Source organism: Vombatus ursinus, unplaced genomic scaffold (genome assembly GCF_900497805.2).
Source record: "Vombatus ursinus unplaced genomic scaffold, bare-nosed wombat genome assembly UNPS02015089.1, whole genome shotgun sequence".
NCBI lineage: Eukaryota > Metazoa > Chordata > Mammalia > Diprotodontia > Vombatidae > Vombatus > Vombatus ursinus.
In genome coordinates, this window is record NW_020954867.1 from 186,323 (window position 1) to 207,352 (window position 21,030).

The following is a 21,030-nucleotide window of genomic DNA, read 5'->3' on the forward strand; positions in this document are numbered from 1 at the left end:
TATGTAAAATGAGGCAAATAAAGATTAATTGACTTTCTTAGCTAGGTTTGCAGCTATTAAATGTCTGAGGTCAATTTTAAACTTTGTTCTTCCAGACTAAAAGTTCAGCATTGTAGCTGTTGTGACACCTAACTGAATTACAGAGACTAGTAGAACTCCCAAGTAACAAGTTCCCATGATAAATTTATTATTGATATTCACATATAGCAAAATAACATATATGAACATGGTTATATGCGTCAATATGCAATGGGTCTAAAATGTTCTGTAAACAAATCTACATAAACACTTAAAATCTTTTTATAACACAGCCTTGAAAACCATTATTGGTATTATTTACCAACACAATACTATGTAAATCTTCTCCTTTTACAGCACTGGTGTTGGGAGACAGAACTAATGGTATAGTGGATAGATAGTGAATTTGGGAGCTGAAAAATTTAGGTTCAACTCATGTCTCAAACACTAATTAGCTATGTGACAATGAGCAAGTCATTGAATCTCTGCTGGCTTCAATTTCCTCATCTCTAAATAGAGAGGTTTGAACTCAATAGATTCTAAGTCCTTTCTACCTCTAGTTCTATGACCCAATATTACAAATATTGTCGTTATATGACAGCATTAATGAAAAGACTTATCAAAGTCAGAAAGGTTAAATATGTGTTATTACCACAATTAATTAATATTCTCTGAAGACCAATATAATATCTAGCAGTTTTTTATAATACCTAGTATTTACAAGCCTGAACATGCCCATTTTGACTTTCAATGATTTTTGGGTATACTCAAGTACATTTTATCTGCCATTAGATTGTAAGCTCCTTGAGGGCAGGGACTATATTTTGTTTATTTTTGTATCCCAGGGGCTTAGCACAGTATGTGAAATATAGAAGATGTTTAATAAATGTTTATTGTTTGATTGATGAAGGCCTGATTTGCACAGCAAAGGACAACAAGAAGAAATTATTTCCCCGATTTATTTTCAAAATGTTCACTCAACTCTGAAATTTCTTTTTCTCTTTAGTCCCCTACTTAAATATGGGGAAATGGGGAAAGAGTTATAGTCTTCTGTTCTCTTTTCCAGGAAGGTTTACACTTGGCAAGAAGAGAGCCTTACCTGATACCCGCATGAAGTAAAGGCATGACAATAAAGCATTTATTAAGTGCCTACTCTGTGCCAAGTACTACAGTAAGCATTGGGAATATAAAGTATTAAAAAAAAAAAGCTACAATTAATTAGCAATTAAAGAGGTAAGGGGAGAGACCTCAATGAAAACAAATATTGTAAGGTCATGATTCACAATTCAAATGTCAGGATCTCAAAAGCAGGTAGAGGAGTAAAAGGAGTTCAGGGGTAATAATAAAAGGTAGTTTTGTTATTATAGGTACATTTTAGCTCAAAGTCAGTTCAGTGTATCTCAGGATGAAAAAAGAAATCACCCAAACTTGAATGAGAATAGAAGCTTTTGGTTCAGATAGGAAAAGGGCATCATTTCAAGGTTATACTCAAAGCATCCAGAAAACTAAGCTGGCGTTAATGTCAAGAGGTTAACTTTCAATCTAATGAAAGAGACAATATGCAAAAAAGGATGTCTAAACAAGAGACATGTGTATCTATATATCTATATATGCATACCTATATGTCTATATTTATCTATCTATATATTTATATCTGTCTTTCTGTATGTATATATGTGTGTATGTGTGCATATATCATATATATGTATGTATGTGTGTGTATATATATATATATACATACATATATATATATGATATGATATGAGGGGGTGGGCACTAGCATTAAGGGGGACCAGAAAAGACTTTTTTTGCAGAATGTGAGCTTTTAATTGAGACATGAAACAAGTCATAGAAGCTGGAAGGCAGAGGTATAGAGGGAAAGAATTCCAGACATGGGGAATAGCCAGTGAAAATTCACAGAGCTAGGATATGGAGTTTCTGTTGTGAGGAAGGGTGAAAAGATTGGTTTCAGTGTATTTAAGAATATATGGAGGGGAATAGACTGTAAGAATATTGGAAAGGTAGAAGGGGCCGTAGTATGGCTTTGCTCAGTGATCCAAATAGAAGATGGTTGTACTTCTCAGGGAAAAATAAAACCAACAAACATGGCAACCAACAAGAATGGATGAACTGTTCCCCAGTACCTCTTCTTTTTCCTACTCCTCTTTTGTAGAGGCTTATGTTATAGTTGACAAGGCATTACTCAGGATATTCAGGAGAACTGGGACCACATCTAATATTACAGAGCTGTCCTTTGCAGGAACACATAAAAAGTAGCCTTAGGATTAAATAAATTCTTAATCATGTCTCCAAGGAAGCAAAAAAAAAATTATTTGAGATTCCTATTGATCATAAATTCAACACATGATCTTCACCATGGCTTTTCAGATGTATTTAAAATATGGGTCTTAGACTTCAATTCATGCACACTTAAAGAAATACCCATGATATGAAAAATAGTTATTCTTCCTATGTGACAAAGAAAACATGTCTTCATCACTTCTGTTATTTTATTAGGGAAATCAGGTAGAGAAGCCAAAAGAGGCCTTCTGGGAAGGAAACAACATATTGGCTCCGATTAGGATTTCACTGAATCTAAGACTATTACCCTGAAGTGAAGAAGATAAAAGCTTCTGAATTGTTGACTTCAGTATCATGACCCATCTTGCAGATTCGTTTTTCAGATCTCAGATAAATGTGTTCTAGCCTGAAGCTTATTGCTGTTAGGGTTGTATTTCATCAAAGTGTACTCTGATTCACTAAATGAGGTACATTTCCACCATATGTTTATTAAAGAAAATTTCCATGCCTTTGGAATAATGTAAAAAGCAGATCCAACTTCAGTCACAATTGAGAATAATTCACATTTCTATAGGACTTTATGGTTATAAAGGACTTTATATAAAATATTTTATTACATCCTACTAGCAACCTGGTGAAATACTCAATAAAAATATTTTTATCCTCTTTCTAGATGAATAGATACTTAAAGAGAACAAGTGACTAGCCCAAGGTCTCAAAAACAATTGATTTGCCCAGGTCATGCTGTCTTCTAAATATGTGTGAGGGTCTTTCAATTATATCACAAAGATTTTAGTCATGATAAAATGAGTATACAGTGGCTCTAATCTCCTTCACATCATTCCTCTCCTCTTCAGGCTTTTTCTCTTTTTAGGGATGTCTCCTCCTTCCAAAACACCAAAATTAAATGTTGTGCTCTTCTATGACTTCATTTGTAGACCCCTCTCATTCTTGGTCTTTCATGTAGCTTTTGCCACCATATTAATATTATGCTTTCTTCCTTCTGCATTTTTCTCATTCCTGAATTGATATTCTCTATTGTTATCATAATTTCTATTAACTTCTCTGAAAATCAATTTGATTTTGAATTTGAAATAGAAGGGGGGAAAGGGGCTTCTCCAAAGTTCTAGAGATAGTACTTTTTGGTGCTTGATGTGAATAATTAGTCACTTTCATGGGGGAAATTTCAGTGATGAGTTTTATTATGTAGCAATTATTTTGGAATCAGCAATCTCTGTCAGACTCTCAACCAGATCAAGCAAAGATCAACATCAAGATAAAATAAAAGAAATGAAAAAATAATGAGAAAAATCTTCTACATACAATGTCTTTTTAATTCATTTTTTCACTTAAAATATTTTTGTCATTCAATTCTTCCTTCATTTAAAATATTAACACTCATGTAGCAATATGCATAGTCAAGTAAAAAAAAAAAGACAAAGCAAACAAAAAAAAAAAAAAGAAAAGAAACAGTCCTTCATTGGCCATGTTGCCAAATCACTGCATCCAATTTCAATAGCTTCTACATGACCCTCACAAAGTTCTACACTGTTATATCTTTAAGGCATTAATGTGATCCTAAATGGTCAAAGACTATAATGATAGAGTTACAGTTTACCAGGTTCAACCATTCTGTAAAATTTTAAGTATGGTTGGTATTGGTGTCTGTAAGGTGAGTAATCCTCCTCACAGTTCCGAGACAGAAAAGAGTGTTTGTGGTCACTCATAGACCAGAGCACAGGCCAGGAAAGGAGTAAACACCTCACCCCTTATCATACCACCTTGGAAGAACTGAAAATTTACAACTACCTGGAAGTATCTCTGAAAACAGCTACACAAAACCCCCGAAGCTTGGGACAGTACATTCTCCACACTGGAAGCAGACCTCAACCTTATCAAAGAGTTTATAACTCAAGTAATTGACTGTGATCATAAGCAAGCAGCGCAAAAAGAGTCAGACCATAGAGTCTTACTTTGGTGACAAAGAAGGTCAAAACATACAACCAGAAGAAGAAAACAAAGTCAAAGCTCCTACATCCAAAGCCTCCAAGAAAAAAATATGAATAGATCCCAGGCCATGGAAGAGCTCAAAAAGGGTTTTGAGAAGCAAGTAAGAGAAGCAGAGAAAAAACTGAGAGTGATGCAAGAAAATCATGAAAAACAAGTCAACAGCTTGCTAAAGGAGACCCCTAAAAATATTGAAGAAAATAACACCTTAAAAAATAGCCTAACCCAAATGGCAAAAGAGGCCTAAAAAGCCAATGAGGAGAATGCCATAAGAAGCAAAATTAGCCAAATGGAAAAGGAAGTCCAAAAGCTTCCTGAAGAAAATGCTTCCTTAAAAATTAGAATGAAGCAATTAGAAGCTAGTGACTTTATGAGAAATCAAGACACTGTAAAACAAATTCAAAAGAATTAAAAAATAGAAAGCAATGAGAAATATCTCACTGGAAAAACAACTGACCTGGAAAATAGATCCAGGAGAGATAATTTAAAAATTATTGGACCATCTGAAAGCCATGATCAAAAAAAGAGCACAGACATCATCTTTCAAGAAATTATCAAGGGAAACTGCTCTGATATTGTAAAACCAGAGGGCAAATTAGAAATGGAAAGAATCCACTGATCACCTCCTGAAACCCCAAAGGAAAACTCCTAGGAATATTGTAGCCAATTTCCAGAGTTCCTAGTTCAAGGAGAAAATTTTACAAGCAGCCAGAAAGAAACAATTCAAGTATTGTGGAAACACAATCATAACACAAGATTTAATAGCTTCTACATTAAGAAACCGCAGAGCTTGGAATGAAATATTCCAGAGGGCAAAGGAGACAGGATTACAACCAAGAATCACCTACCCAGTAAAACTGAGCATAACCCTTCAGGGGAAAAAATGGATATTCAGTGAAATAGAGGACTTTCAAGCTTTCTTGATGAGAAGACCAAAGCTGAATATAAAATTTGACTTTCAGATACAAAACTCAAGAGAAACATGAAGAGGTAAACAGGAAAGAAAAATCATAAAAGACTTATTAAGGTTGAACTGTTTACATTCTGCAGGGAAAGATGACATTTGTAACTCATGAGACCTTTGTCAGTATTAGAGTAGTTGGAAGGAAAAAAAGATATGTACATATGTATGTATGTATGTATGTTTGTATGTATGTATGTGTGTGTGTGTATATATATATATATATATGGAGAGAGAGAGAGGAAGAGAGAGAGAGAGAGAAATAGAGGGCACAGGGAGAGTTGAAGATGAAGGGGTGGTATCTGGAGAATAAAATTAAGGGGTGAGAGAGGATTGTACAGAGAAAAGAAGAAAGGGAGAGGTAGAATGGGGTATATTATCTCACATAAAGCAGGCAAGAAAAGGCTTTTACAGTGGAGGGGAAGCAGGAGAAGGTGAGAGAGAATGAGTGAATCTTACTCTGATTGGATTTGGCTTAAGGAGAGAATAACATGCACATTCAATTGGGTATGGAAATCTATTTTACCCTACAGGAAAATGAGGGGAAAGGGGGCAAGAGAGCAGGAGGATGATAGAGGGGAGGATAGATTAAGGGAGGGGGTAATCAGAAGCAAACACTTCTAAGGAGGAATAGGGGCAAAAGAGAGAATATAATAAATGGGAGGTGGGATAGAATTAAGGGAAATATACTTAATTTTTCACAACATAACTACTGTGGAAGTATTTCACATGTGTATAACCTATATCCAGTTGCTTGCCTTCTCAATGAGGGTAGGTGGGGAGGGAGGAAGGGAGAAAATTTGGAACCCAAAGTTTTAAAAACAAAATTAAAAAAAAAAGTTTTCACATGCAACTGGGAAATTAGATATACAGAAATGGGGTATAGACATCTATCTTGCCCTACAGGAAAGTTGAAGGGGAAGGGGATAAGAGAAGGGGGGGAGAGATAAAAGGGAGGGCAGATTAGGAGAATGGGTATTCTGAATGCATGCCATCTTGGGGTGGGGGTGGTGAGATGGGGAGAAAATTTGGAACTCAAAATCTTGTGGAAGTGAATGTTGAAAACTAAAAATAAATAAATTTATTTAAAATTTAAAAAATTAAAAAAGAAACAATCAAATAAAATCAAAAGAATTAAAAAAATAGAAGAAAAGGTGAAATATCTAATTAGAAAAAACAACTGGGAAAATAGATACAGGAGATATAATTTAATAATCATTGCAGTACCATGATCAAAAAAAGAGCCTAGACACTATCTTTCAAGAAATTATCAAGGAAAACTGTCCTGATATTATAGAACCAGAGGGTAAAATAGAATTTGAAAGAATTTACTAATCACATTCTTAAAAAGATCCCAAAATGCAAACTCCCAGGGACATATTATAGCCAAATTCCAAAGCTCCCAGGTCAAGGAAAGCAGCCAGAAAGAAACAATTTAAATTTTATCGACCCACAGTCAGGATAATACAAGATTTAGCAGCTTCTGCTTAAAGAATCATAGGGCTTGGACTATTACATTCTGGAGAGCAAAAGAATTGAAATTACGACCAAGAATTACCTACCCTGACAAACCAAGTATAATCTTTCTGAATGATATTCAATGGATATTCAATGAAATACAAGATTTTTAAGCATTTTTGATGAAAAGATCAGAGTTTAATAATAATGATAATCATGATGATGATAATAGTAATAAAGACTTTCAAATACAGTACTCAAGAGAAGCATAAAAAAAGTAAACAGGTAAGAGAAATCATAAGGGACTCAATGAGGTTAAACTGTTTACATTCCTATACGAGAAAATGATGCTTGTAACTCATAAGAACGTTCTTTTTATTAGAGCAGTTAGAGGGTATGTAAATAGACAATTGAATATGATGGGATTTCTTAAAAATAAATAAATAAATAAAAGTAAAGGGTGAGAAAGAGGAAAGCACAAGGAGAAGGGGACAGGCAAAGGTAGAATAGGGTAACTTGTCTCACATAAAAGAGGCATGAAAAAACTTTTACAGTGGATGGTAAAATGAGGGAGATAGAGAGAGAATGTGAACCTTACTCTGATCAGAATTGGGTTTAAGAGGAAACAACATACACGCTCAGTTTAGTATAAAAATCTATATTACCCTAAAGGAAAGTAGGAGGGGAAGGGGAGAGAAAAAGGTGGGGGGGTGATAGAAGAGAGGGCAGATGAGGGAGGAAATAGTCAAAAACAAAATATCCTTGAGGGTGGACAGGGTAAAAGGAGAAACAGAGTAGACCAAAAGGCGGGAGAAGGATGGAAGGAAACACAGTTGTAATCATAACTGTGGGGGAAAAATAACACATAAAGTTTCTCTTATAAAGGCTTCATTTCTCACACATATGAAGAACTGATTCAAATGTATAAAAATAAGTCATGCTTGAATTGATAAATAGTTAAAAATATGAATAGGTAGTTTTCAGATTAAGTAATCAAAGCCATCTACAATCATATAAAAATGCTCTAAATCACTATTGATTAGAGAAATACAAAATAAAACAACTCTGAGCTACCACTCCACACCTATCAGATTGACTAATATGACAGAAAAGGAAAATGACACATGTTGGAAGGGATGTGGGAAAATTAAGACACTAATGTTCTGTTGGTAGAGTTATAAACTGATTCAACCATCCTGTAGAGCAATTTGTAACTATACCTAAAGGATTATAGATCCATGTATACTCTTTGAGTCAGCAATACCACAACTAGCACTATTTCCCAAAGAGATAAGAAATAAAAAGAAAAATGGACTATGTGTATAAAAATATTTATAGCAGCACTTTTCTGGTGGCAAAGGATTGGAAATTGAGGTTATGCCCATTAATTGGGGAGTGGCTGAAGAAATTGCAGCATTTAATTGTGATGGAATACTACTGTGGTATAAGAAATGATGAGGAAGATGCTCTCAGAAAAACCTGGAAAGACTTACATGAACTGATATAAAGTGAAATGAGTAGAATCAGGAGAACACTATATACAGTAACAACAATATTGTATGATGATCAGCTCTGAATAATTTAGCTATCCTTGCAGTGGTCCAAGACAATTTTGAAAAACTTATGATGAAAAATGCTATCCTTCCCCAGAGAAAGAACTGGTGGGGTCTAAATGCAGATCAAAGAATACTCTTTTTTAAAACTTACTTTATTTTTCTTTTTTTGTTGTTACTGGTTTTCTTTTGTTGTTGTTGTTCTGTGTTTTTTTTTTCACAATATGACCAATATGGAAATATGTTTTGAATGACTATATATAAATATAAATATACACAACATATATCAAATTGCTTGATTTCTCAGTAAGTGTGGAAGAGGGGGGAGGGAGAGAATTTGGGACTCTTTTTTTTTTGATGAGGCCATTGGGATTAAATGACTTGCCTAGAATCACACAGCTAGTGAGTATTATGTGTCTGAAGCCAAATTTTAACTCAGATCCTCCTGATTCCAGGGTCAGTGCTCTATCTACTGCACCATCTAGTTGCCCCCAAAAGCATTTTTTAAATTTAATTAAATTTTATTGTGAGGCAATTGGGGTTAAGTGATTCGCCCTGAGTCATATAGCTTTATGTTATGTGTTTGAGGCCAGATTTGAGAATAGAAAATTTTTTTAAAAAATGTTAAAATTGTTTTTACGTGTAATTGGGAAAAAATAAAATACTAAATAAAAAATTAAAAAAAATAATTATGATAGGCAGTTAGAAGACCAATTCATCCAAATGATATATCAGTACATATATTTGGGACAGACATTACAAATGAATGTGGAGTTGGGCCCAAAACTGAACAAGGAGGTATATCTGGGAAACTAGACCATGATTTTAATAATCACCCAGCACAAACACACATCTCATGCATTCTCCCAGTGGTTGAGAATTTTGGTCCACCATTATATTTGAGGAATCAAAGTATCAGATTATCAAAAAGCAGATAGAGATAGAGATTTTAATTATTTCCAATGAAACAGATGTTAAACAAGTGGGGTAAGAAGTAGGATATTGTCCAGCAAGTACATGAAAGGATTTAGGAATAATGGATGGAGAATCTGAATACTGCAGTGGTATTGATGAAACAAAAACAAACAAAAAAGACTTGGAGGAAACCTTTAGCACATTGGACATATCCAACATTTAGGCTCTATGGATGGAGACTGTATTGTTTTAATGATTTTTTTACTACTTCTATCTTTGGAAGAAAAAGTCTGTATGGGCAGAGTAGGTGATAGATATGAGGTGACAATAAAGGAAAGGATAGAGTCATATAGATGAAGGGGATTATGAATGCTTTCAAATTAAAAATAAGATTAAATATTTGAATTTTGAGAAGACACATTTGGTAGAACTAAAGTTTAAGCAGTAGATGAATGAAGGTTTGAACCGGAAGAGGGGAGCTGAATAAACAGGAAAAGGATTTCAGGAGAAGAAAAACAAGGAGCAGAAGAAGGACCAAGTAAGAGGGAGAATGATGAGGAAAATAATGAATAGCAAAAGTATTTAAACTAAATGACTCAATAATGAGTATAAGAATAGAAAAGATAGCACAGGGAAAATGAGTTGATAAGGTAAGATAAATTAAGAGAATGGTGCAAAATAAAGCAAAAGCTTAGGAAAAACAACTGAAATTGACTGTGGCAGTCACAGTGCTAACAATGAGGGGAGGATTGGTCCATTCTCAGACTTGCAGCCTTTCCCCTCCCTTTGAAGTAGTTTGTCATACAAATCCATGAAGAGAGCTAATATTATGTTAGCAAAGAAGTAAGGATCTAACTTCCTGAACAGATGAAAAGGAGAGAAAACATTGCAATGACCTGATGGAAACATTCAGTATTTGTGTTTCTGCAAGGGACAAATAGTTATCACCTGTGCTCAAATTGCAGGCTGGTTTATCTCCTAGAAGAATAGTAAATGTTTCTCCAATCAACAAGTTGTTAATTTGGATGAAATGTTTATTTTAAAAGGCTGCAAAGAGCAACACTCAGGCTTAAAATAAGAGGAGGAGTAGTCTTAACAATTAGAGCAATTCAAAAGAGGAATACAATTCCTTTAGAAATGCAGATTCCTCTGAACTAGACTCTTCAACAGGACTAGTTGACCACTTGTCTTGCAAGTTATAACTGACATTCATATTTGGGCGTGGGTTACAATATTTAAGAAGTGCTGAAAGGGTCATGAGCAGAAAAAGTTTAAGAAGCCCTGAAGACTAGATGGTATTTTAGCTCCCTTCCTAGGATTCTATGAGCACAATGCTTGGCACATAGTATAAGTTTAAGATATAGTTGTTGATTTGCTGATCATGGAAAACAAACTTGCAAGATCTAAAGTGCTTTGTTGATAAGAACACAGTTCTACTGAAACATTAATCTAAAATATGTATTTTTTTATCACGTGAGACTTTTACATCACGTGGATGTCCCTGTATTCAACCTACTCTATGTAAAGCCAAGCATGACCAAGAAATAAAATTAAATTATAGAACAAGATATAATTAGAGTCTATTAAATGATATAACTGGTCAAACTTTACAAGCTTATGATTTTCCTCCAAATTATCCCCATAATAGCAGAAAGGTAAATTTCAATGAATTGCTGGCCATCAGTAGTAATAGATGTGTATATAGATGCCCTGTGCTTCCAGTGCTAACTTCTCTGTTAATCATCATTGACAGAAGCCACAATATAAACTGGCACATGTGAACATGTTTGAGATATGCTGAAGTAGCATTAGCTATCCATTCACCTACGGAAAGCTCTAATTCTGCTCCCCCGAAAAGATTTGTACTTCCACCCACAATGATTTACTATCTCTTTCTGTTACATAGCAATGCTAGATACCTGGCAAGGTAGCTCTATAAAAGTCAGGACACACAAGTTTAGAATTTCCGCACATAGAAATTGAAGAGTATGAAAAACTAGTGAGATTTGATTCAATGGCAGAAATGTTTGGGTAGGTTTTCTAAACTTGCCCTTTTCTCTTTTAAATTGATTCTGCAGAGAAATGCAGATTTCAGGAGCTCCATAATACTTCTCCATGTATACTTAGTTTTGCTTTATTTAATAAAGTATTGTCTCAGTAAACAACCAAAATATATTATACCTTCTCAAGGTTTACTTTTGATAAGGGGGAACAGAGAAATATGTAGTTGTTTTAACAAGGTTGTTTATTTCTAAAGTGATGTCCCTTGGTTATCATCTGAACTCTCATTTAAGAAAACATAAACATATTCAAGGCAGACAGAATTTCCAAAATTATCATATTTGTAATGCATCTCTGCCTCCAAAACCGACATTCCTAAGAACAGAGTATGTCAATCAGAGGACAGTGTGTGTACTCCTACAGATAGTGATCATAATTATAAATCATGCCCAATACTGAGGTGCTGTGCAGTGAGGAAAGTAATTGAACCTTGTGATTCACACTTCTGATGAATTTCAAATCATTGGGATTGCCCAAAGGCCACTTTATACACAGAACCAAACACAAATAATCCTAGTTCTGACAGAAATATTACTTTTAACCTAGTAAAAACAACCTTACATGGAGATTTTTCAAATATAATTAGGGTCTGTGTGCTCACAAAGCATTTCTTAGTTGTTATTCCTTTCAGTCTTTCACTCATCTAAATCTTATAGCTGAACTGCATGTTCACATTGACATGCCTTTCATAGCAAGGTGATTTTATCCCCAAAGTCAAATGATATATAACCATCTGGTTTTGATTATTATCAGTATATCAATAGTATACATGTATGTAAATGTGTAGATAGGAAACTATTAAAATAGTGGTATAACATATTCCCATTGGAAGATGATACTATTTGGTTCTCTTCTTAATATAGGCCATGTATGAAAAAAGTTATAAGAGATCAACAAATCTTTCTATCCTTTATATGAAGAGACACACACAATATGACAGAGTTTTCTGTGTTCTATTGTTGTCATGAAAAAATAAACAAACAAAATATTTCAGAAAGAGCGTGTCTTTATGTAGAACCAAAGAGGAAAGGCATTTGAATCAAAGACATTAAAACAACTTCGTTGATTTCAATGAGCAATAGAGACTACACTCTTGTTACATGAATTTCTTCAAAAGTTATTGATTAGGTAATAGGGTATGGTTTCATATTTTTCTTTGCATTCTCAAGGCCTTCACCAGTGACTTATACATAAGGTTTACTTAATTGGTGTGTTTGGAATGGCACTGAATTGAATATTTTTACTATCAAAAAATTATTTTTATATGTTAGTTCTTAAAATGAAACTTTTTTTACGTGTGGCTGATATTGCTAAGATAGTCTTTTACTTTAAATTTGTAGAGATGATTCTATGAAAAGTAAGTAATCATTTTGTGCATATACATGGAACTATGTAAGAAGAAAGAACAATCCCTTTTTGTGAAATAAGACTGCTAAATTAATTTGTTACCTGCTACACTTGTATACATATATCCATGCCACTTCATAAAAAATAGCAAAAGTTTGCTTTATTTAGGAAGAATCTTACAACTTATGCTTTTCTTGCAAGAGACAAAATTGAAATTTTGTTGCTCCCTCTTCTTCTAATGCCATGATTCTGAAGAATGGTAAGTTTCCATTCCATCCCTAATGGTTACAATATGGGTGAGATTCTTCCCAGGCAAGTCTTACCTTGCTTCATCCTTCATTGTCAGCTTCCTGACCTTATAGTGTCCTAGGGTACACTTTAATGGGGACAAATGTTCTGAGTGTCTGTTTCTTCCAAAGTTAATAATCACTTCCTAAGGTCTTCTCCTCTTACTCCTAATTGCCATGACTTTGAAAAATGAACTTATGACTATCATTTTTGCTGTATCTGTCTCTGCCACATGATGTTGAGTTATGACAATGTATGGAAAATAGAAGCAATACCAGGTAATTAAGGATGAACACAAAAGGGTAGTACTGTCCTGTAAGAAAAAGAAAGCTAAAGATCAGGGAAAAACAAACAGACAAACAACAACAACAACAAAACAGGCTCTGCTGAGTGCTAAAGATAAAGATAATGTATATATTTTAATTATGCTGGGAACAATAGGATACCATATGGATTTCTTTTTTTATACTTGAAAAGGCTGAGCTACTTGAGGCTGATTTTACTTCTTTTTTCTGCCATGAAAAATGATATTGAAACTGTGAAGGCTTTATCACAAGCTTGTTAATAGGGAACTGAAGCTGAAGTGGCTGGTACAATAGTACTTAGATTACATAAATAAGTTCAAGTCACTCAATGAAATAGATTCTGCTGAAAGAAATACTTGATGTTACTTATGATCTCATAACTGTTTTTTCAAGAGAGAGAGAAAGAGAGAGAGAGAGATTCACAGATAGATAAATGATAGACAAATAGACACACAGAAAGACTAAAAGGTGAAGATATCACAGAATTGGTAAAAGATATATATTTTAAAATTGAAGAAAAGTGATTCATTGAATATACATTGCTGAGTTTGACCGGTTACTGGCAAAATTCTAAAAGGTGCAATTAAATGGAAGATTTTTGATTATTTATATATAGTATTAGAGTTCATATTAGAGACAAAATAGTATGGTGGTCAATTCTGGCCTCAGACACTTGACACTTAACTAGCTGTGTGACCCTGGGCAAATCACTTACCTCCAATTGCCTCACCACAAAGCAAAAAAAAAAAACATAGTATGGTGGCTAGGCAGCTGGCTTTTAATACAGAAAGACTTGGATTCAAATTCTGCCTTTGCTATAGACTGATATTGGGCAAATAATTTAACATTCACTGCTCTAGAAATCTTTTGAAAAGTATAAGTTGCAGAAAAATCATTGACCTACTTTGCTAAAGTCTTTTCCATATATCAGTGAAATGGCATGTCCACTTCCAACTCTCATCCGCAACAGGCGGTCGCCATTAACCAGTGTGGATTAATTTATAATAGTAGTCATACTAACCTCATTTTTTTTCTTTTTGATGAGATTACTATCAATAGGTAATCATATTTAGTTATTTTTGCTTTTTAATTTCAATAAGGCATATGACAAAGGCTCTTATGCTATCTTCTTGGACAAAATGGAATACAACATTTTGTGGTGATACTACAAGATGAACTGAGGATGTACTGATTGTATGTTTATAAGTTAGTCACTCGATAAACATTTATTTAGCACCAACTATGTGCCAGGCATTGTGTTATTATTCAAGTACCATTCTAAGGTCAGAGTAGTCACAAAGTGATAAAATTTGAGTTACAGTAACTTTCAAAGGCTATATGCTAAATTTTTCAAGATCCACAATTTGCATTGGTAGAAGCATATGCTATTATGAAATCGTGGTTCCCATTAGATAACCCCAACTGCTCCCTGGACTGATTCTATTTACCTGTGATCTTGGATTAAGAAGTTGATCCAATAAATAAACTGATCATCTTGCTTGGATAGTGTTTATAGTATATTACTCTTTTGCAAGTCCAGTAAGGAAATAAATAATATATAGTAGAAGAAAACCTCTCAAACTCAGGTCACAACCCAAACTACATAAAGTTCATTCTGAATGGAAAAACTTTCAGGAAACAACAGAATTCAGTTTGTTTGATACTCCCACATCTTCTCTTTTTCTGAATGGGCAAAGGACTTAGAGGAAATACAACTTTGTTGCCTACTGATCTTGAACTAACAACATATAGTAGGGTGAATACTGAAATGAAGTACTCAAAAACTCCAGATATGGGGTAAAATTTTTCTTTATAAGATAGAAATCTATACTTGTCCAGTGGCCTTAAAAGGTCATAGATATGAAGCTGGAGGGGATACTACAGTCCATTTTATCCAATCCCCTAATTTTACAGATAGAAAACTGAAGATAAGAAACTTTAAGTTACTTGTCCAGTGACAGGTAAAAAAAAAAAAAATAACAGAAATGAGATTTGAACCCTGAACTTGTTTCTCTAAGTCCATCACTCTTTCCATTAGATAGATATTCCTAGCACTGTTGTTTTTCTTTTTGCTGTCTGGTCACTATCGGGGTCTTCTCCTCTTTCTCATCATTGCTTGTGCAATGCAGTATACTCAAGGCCAAATCAAGAAAGGAACCAAATTTTGCTTTCCTGTATCTAACTTTAAAACTTCTGGTGAATAAGAATTAAGTCACATTCTCTCTTTTCCTTTGTATCTCTTTAGCTTTTTGAATTTTCAGGTAGGGTTGATTGATGATAGAGCTGCGAGTTTCAGATGGGGTATAGACAATGGATATCCTCATACATCTAAGTGGAGAAGAAAAAAACAGCTCAGGGAGAACAATTCTCATGATATAAAATTAGTAATTTACAAGGCAGTATTCAAACCTAGGTCTTTCCTAATTTCATGTACAATACTGTTTCCACTAATCCAGAATGCTTCCATGTTAGCTAGCCCTTCCAATTATTTTCTTGCAAAGTGGCTAAATATACAATCTATATTATTATCTAAATCATTAAGAAAAAAAAAGTTGAATAGCATTGGACTAAGGACATGTCCCTGGGACAGAAAACAAACAAATAAAGCAAACAAAGAAAGAGACACACAAAATAACTAGAGAGTTCCCTTCCAGATTTTGAGTTCATTCAATTTACTTACCTAAGAGTACCTCACACATCTTCATCTTGTCCATAACAAACTGAGTTTTAAATGCTTTATCAAAATCAAGGTATGTTTTGGTCATGAATATTCCCCTATCCTAGAAGACTATTCATGTCATCAAAAAAATAAAACAAAATGAGTCTGAAATTGCCTGCTGTCTATGAACCTGTGATGACTGTTAGTGTTCACTGCTTCACATATGAAACTTCAAAAAAAAATCTTTCAGTATTGCTTTATCTATAGCAACTTAGCAATTACTCTGTCTTGCTTTGTTCTGGTTAATTGTTTGGGTCCATGCATACCTATGTTTCTGGTTATATTTTCCATTTTATAATTATGTATACATATGGTGATGTTCATTTCTGCTTTTTTCTCTTTATATCATTTTATACATTTCTTACATTTTAAGTTTCTCATACTTGAAACTTAATTATGTTATAATATCCCATTTTATTGTTGTCCTTTTATGCATTTAGCCATCCATTTGCTGCTCATCTAAGATGTTCCATTTGGTTTTATTCAATTATAAGAAAGGCTACTAGAAATACTGAATAGGTAGCTCTTTTTCTGTTCTTTTTGGTATTTTTTATAGAGTATGCTACCACTAATGGGATGGCTGAGTCATAACATATCATTATTTTTATAAGTCTTGCAGGAGACCTACCATATTGCTCTGCAAAGAGTGCAAATACTTTCATGATCTCTTTAGCAGAGCAAGCCCAGAGAAGCACAGCAGTAACAAAAGCCTTTTATTTGAAGGTCAGCTTATCACTGGCTATTTATTATTCCTGAACACCAAAAAATGTTAAGTGTTAAGTGTATCTTTTGTACTTCCAATTAACACTAAAGGTGTTTCTCTTTCAATTTCCTTCCTTCACATTTTTTTTAAAGTTGTATCTTTCCCTTCCTCTCTGCAGCTTTGCCCAAGTTGTTAAAAGAGAGGTCAGAGGCACACACATAGTGTGTGACTCTTCTAGTCCAATTAAGGAAATGTTGACTCTGTGATAATCTTCTTCCCCAGTTCCTTGTCTTTTAAAACTAAAGTAGCTGTGGTTTACTTTGAACAATATATTAAACATTAACCATTAACTGAATCTATTAGGTTCTCACCCACTCTAAAACTGTTGTTGAAAGAGTTAATGCCCATTTTACACTTTTGAACATTTTAAGACACATTGAAAAAGAATGCATTGCTAAACAGAAATAAGCAATGGTTTTCAAGATAAGATGGCCATCACTGGGAAGCTCCTACTGTGTTCATGTGTGACAGTAAGATGTGGAGGGAAGAATATGTTGTATGATAGGTAGAAGTACATCTGTAAGATGCACCTGGCTGGTGTAGTCCAGGAACGATGAACACGAGGGATAGATAGAGGGCTGTTCTCAACATTCGATCTTGAATAGTAGTATCTAAGAAAGACAACGAGTAAATAGAGCACCGGCCTTGAAGTCAGGAGGACCTGAATTCAAATGCGGCCTCAGACCAAACACTTGACATGTACTAGCTGTGTGACCTTGGCCAAGTCACTTAACCCCGACTGCCTCACCAAAAGAAAAAAAGAAAAGAAAAGAAAAGAAAGAAATATAATGAGCTGTTCAGAGGTAGGAGAGAGATAAATCCATTGCTGGGGATACAGAGTTCATCTAAAGCTGGATGTCTATCTACTTGGCCATATTACCTCAACCAATTACACTTTCAAAATTAAATTAAATTCAACAGTATTTGAATCTCTGTTATGTAGAAAGTACTGCACCAGGCACTGTGGGGGCTACAAAAATGAATGAAAGGGTGTTTCTGTGTTGTTATCTAATAGAAGAGCTCACATGAACACTAATTACTGTAATCAAATCAGGGTAGGATGAGTGCTATAGAAGAGATACAAATAAAGTGACAAAGGATCATAGAGGATGGAAATATTGCTAATGGCTGGGGAAATGCACAGTAAAGCTAACAAGAGAAAAAAAGAATTTGGAATTTATCCTGTTGGAAATGGGGAGCCATTAGGGTTTTTGGTCAGATAACTGTTATTTTATGAAGGATTGTTTACTTGGGTGTCTCTGGTCTGTATAAGGAAATGGCAAAAGATAAAGGAGAACATGATACAGTGAGAGCCAGAAAAAAACAACTATTCAGCAATTTTCAAAAATTATTTTCAAAATTTTAAAATGCAAATAGCCAATGTGATGTGGGATTTGTAGTCATTGCTTAACTTAATGAATACTGAGTCACTTCTCAGCTTTCAGGGCAGATCCTTCAAAAAATGTCCATATAATTTCCAAGATAGACTAGGTATTGAAATAGTAGGAGGTAGTAGAATTTCTTGACCCAAATAACGTTAATTATTGAATATCATTATAGAAAATATACCTCTAATGTGAGAAAGGGCCCTGTCTTTAGCCCTGTTCTATTCAGTACTTTTTTTTTTATCAGTAACAGTTAAAGATAGAGATATCACATATCTTTTCATGAAACAAACATAGGAGAGTTAACTAAAATTTTGGATAACAGAATGAGTGTAAAACAGGTTAACAGGCTAGAATAATGAACTGAACATAAGGTAAAATTTCAGTGACAAATGTGAAAATGCCATACTTAGTTTGGAAAAAAATAAATTTTACAAGGACAAAATAGGGGAGTTATGCCTAGACATTTTGTGAAAAGGGACTCATTATTGGAAAAGGGACTTATTATTTTTTTTATTTGGTTAAAGTTTACTACAAGTCAGCAGTCTGATATAGTAGCCAAATAAACTAACACAAAGTTAGGCTGCCATAATACGAAATAGTCTCCAGATCAAAGGAGGTAGTACTTTCTTATTCTTCCCTAGTCAGAGGATATTTAATGTATTGTACATAGTATTCAGGGCCACATTTTAGGACGGACATAGAAAATCTGGGATGGACAACCTAAATGGTAAAGAGAATTTAAAACATGTAATAGAAGGCACAGTTGAAGGAATTGAGGATGTTTAATCTGAACAACAAAAGTTTTGGGGGGTCTTTGTAACTCCACTTTAACCTAGTTATATATAACCTTTAGCATCTTTTTTTTTTTTTTTACAAAATTTTAATTCCATTTCCTTCCAAATGCTTTATATTTGACCTTGGTTTAAAGGACCTTGGCTCCTAGGCTCAATAATTGTTAAACCAGCCCCCCCCACCCATATCTTTTTCTCTTTAAAATGCACCTGGAGAAAGTCAGGCACAATCTGTGATGCGGCTCCTATCAGTCTAAAACAACTAGGAATAATTAGTTACAACACAATATTTGCAAACAAATCTGTACTCATACCATGTTTTATTGATACAGCTTAGGCAAGAAGCCAGAACTATGATTTTTGATTACAGTAACACAATCTGAAAAGATTGAATAGATCCCTTTCACTTTCATATGACCTTTTCCAAATTCCATGGGAAACCACAGTCAATTTCTTTATGTAGTTATCGATTCATACTCATCCTCCATCCTTCCTTTTTGCAGTTTCATTGTGCTTCCCAGTGCCGAAGCACTGTAATTATTTATATTCCCGTTAACGTTCTAAGATCATAAAGCTTCTCATTGACTTCACTTATTCCCAGGATGATACCTTAGCCCAGATGCTAGTTTCATGTTTCCTGGAGTGACTCCTGCGGGAAAGGATCATTGCTCTCTGTTCTTATGTGCTGACTTCTGCCTTGCAGCAGGCAGGAAGTCTAAATGGAGACAAAGGGGATCCTTTTTCTTCCCCTCAGTTTACTACCCAAACCCTACTGTGGCTTTTACTTCTATTCTTCTTTCCACAGCAGCCACAGACTACACAACCTATACACAGACCTTTTGTCTTAAGAAAGAAGAAATTCAGAAATGTACCACTTGGACTTTGTTGTCCTATTGCTACAGAATGTCCAGAGAGAGGATTACAAGAGAAAAAAGAACATGTCAGAAACTCCCACTCCTCCCCCTTAAAATAGTTCCTTTACAACTCTCCAGCAAGAGTTTGTTTAATTAGGGTTATGGGCTGTTACCTTTGGATCTGTAGCATGGAATTAAGAAAGAGATTCCAGGATTATTAAGAGCCTAATTGCAAATGCACTTGTTTTCATTTTAAATATGACTATTAGTCTGAATCATGGTTTTAATAGGGCTGACCTGGAATGCAATTGTAGTCAACTAAGGATGCCTCTACCATACCTACTGAAAAAATCCTTTACCCCAGCAGGCATCTGCTATTTCTGTTCCTGCAGTACCCCATCTTTTCTGTAGCATCAGTTTTATGATTTCAAAAAGCCAATCAGTGATTGGTTGTGTTTTGCACAAGAAGATTATTCCTCTAAGCTGTGAATAAAAATGTCAGGTGAGTGAAATACTGCTGAGTTAGGCATAATGTCACTGGCCACACCAAGCTTGAGTTGTTTTTTGGAGACTTCAAGTACAAAAGAAATACGTTTCAGTTGTTAAGATTTTTTGGTACAAACAGGAAAAATAAGGTCCTATTAATTAGAGGAACTAGGGCTTCAGGGTGATGTTTTAAGGCAACTTAAAGGATAAAGAAGAGATCTTTGCAAAGGAGAGACCAAATCAAGTTTCTTTTAGAGGAAGAACATATTACATAAGGATTATCAAGAGCTCAATAAGGGAATGCCAATGAGTTCATAAAGATAATTTTAAATATATAATCTTTCTCAACAAAGATATAAGGGAAGTAGTGTGATGAACCAATCAATAAATTCATCAATAAGCATTCATCAAATTCCTACAATGTGACAAGTCCTGGATTACAAATTCAAAAGCTGGCATCCGGTCCTGGAAAATCTGGGTTCAAGAATCACTTCTGACATATACTATCTGTGCAACCCTGGGTAAGTCATGGCACCTTTCAGTGTCCCAACTCCATTAGGAGTTTCTAATACTCTATCATAGGACCTTAACTTTTGTGTGTGTGTGTTTTTGACCTCTTTGGTATGCTGGTGAAGCTGTGAATCCCTTCTAAGAAAAGAAGTTTTAACAAATGAATGCTCCAGAAGCAGAAGCAGAAGAAGAAGCAGAAGAAGAAGAAGAAGAAGAAGAAGAAGAAGAAGAAGAAGAAGCAGAAGAAGAAGAAGAAGCAGAAGAAGAAGAAGAAGAAGAAGAAGAAGAAGAAGAAGAAGAAGAAG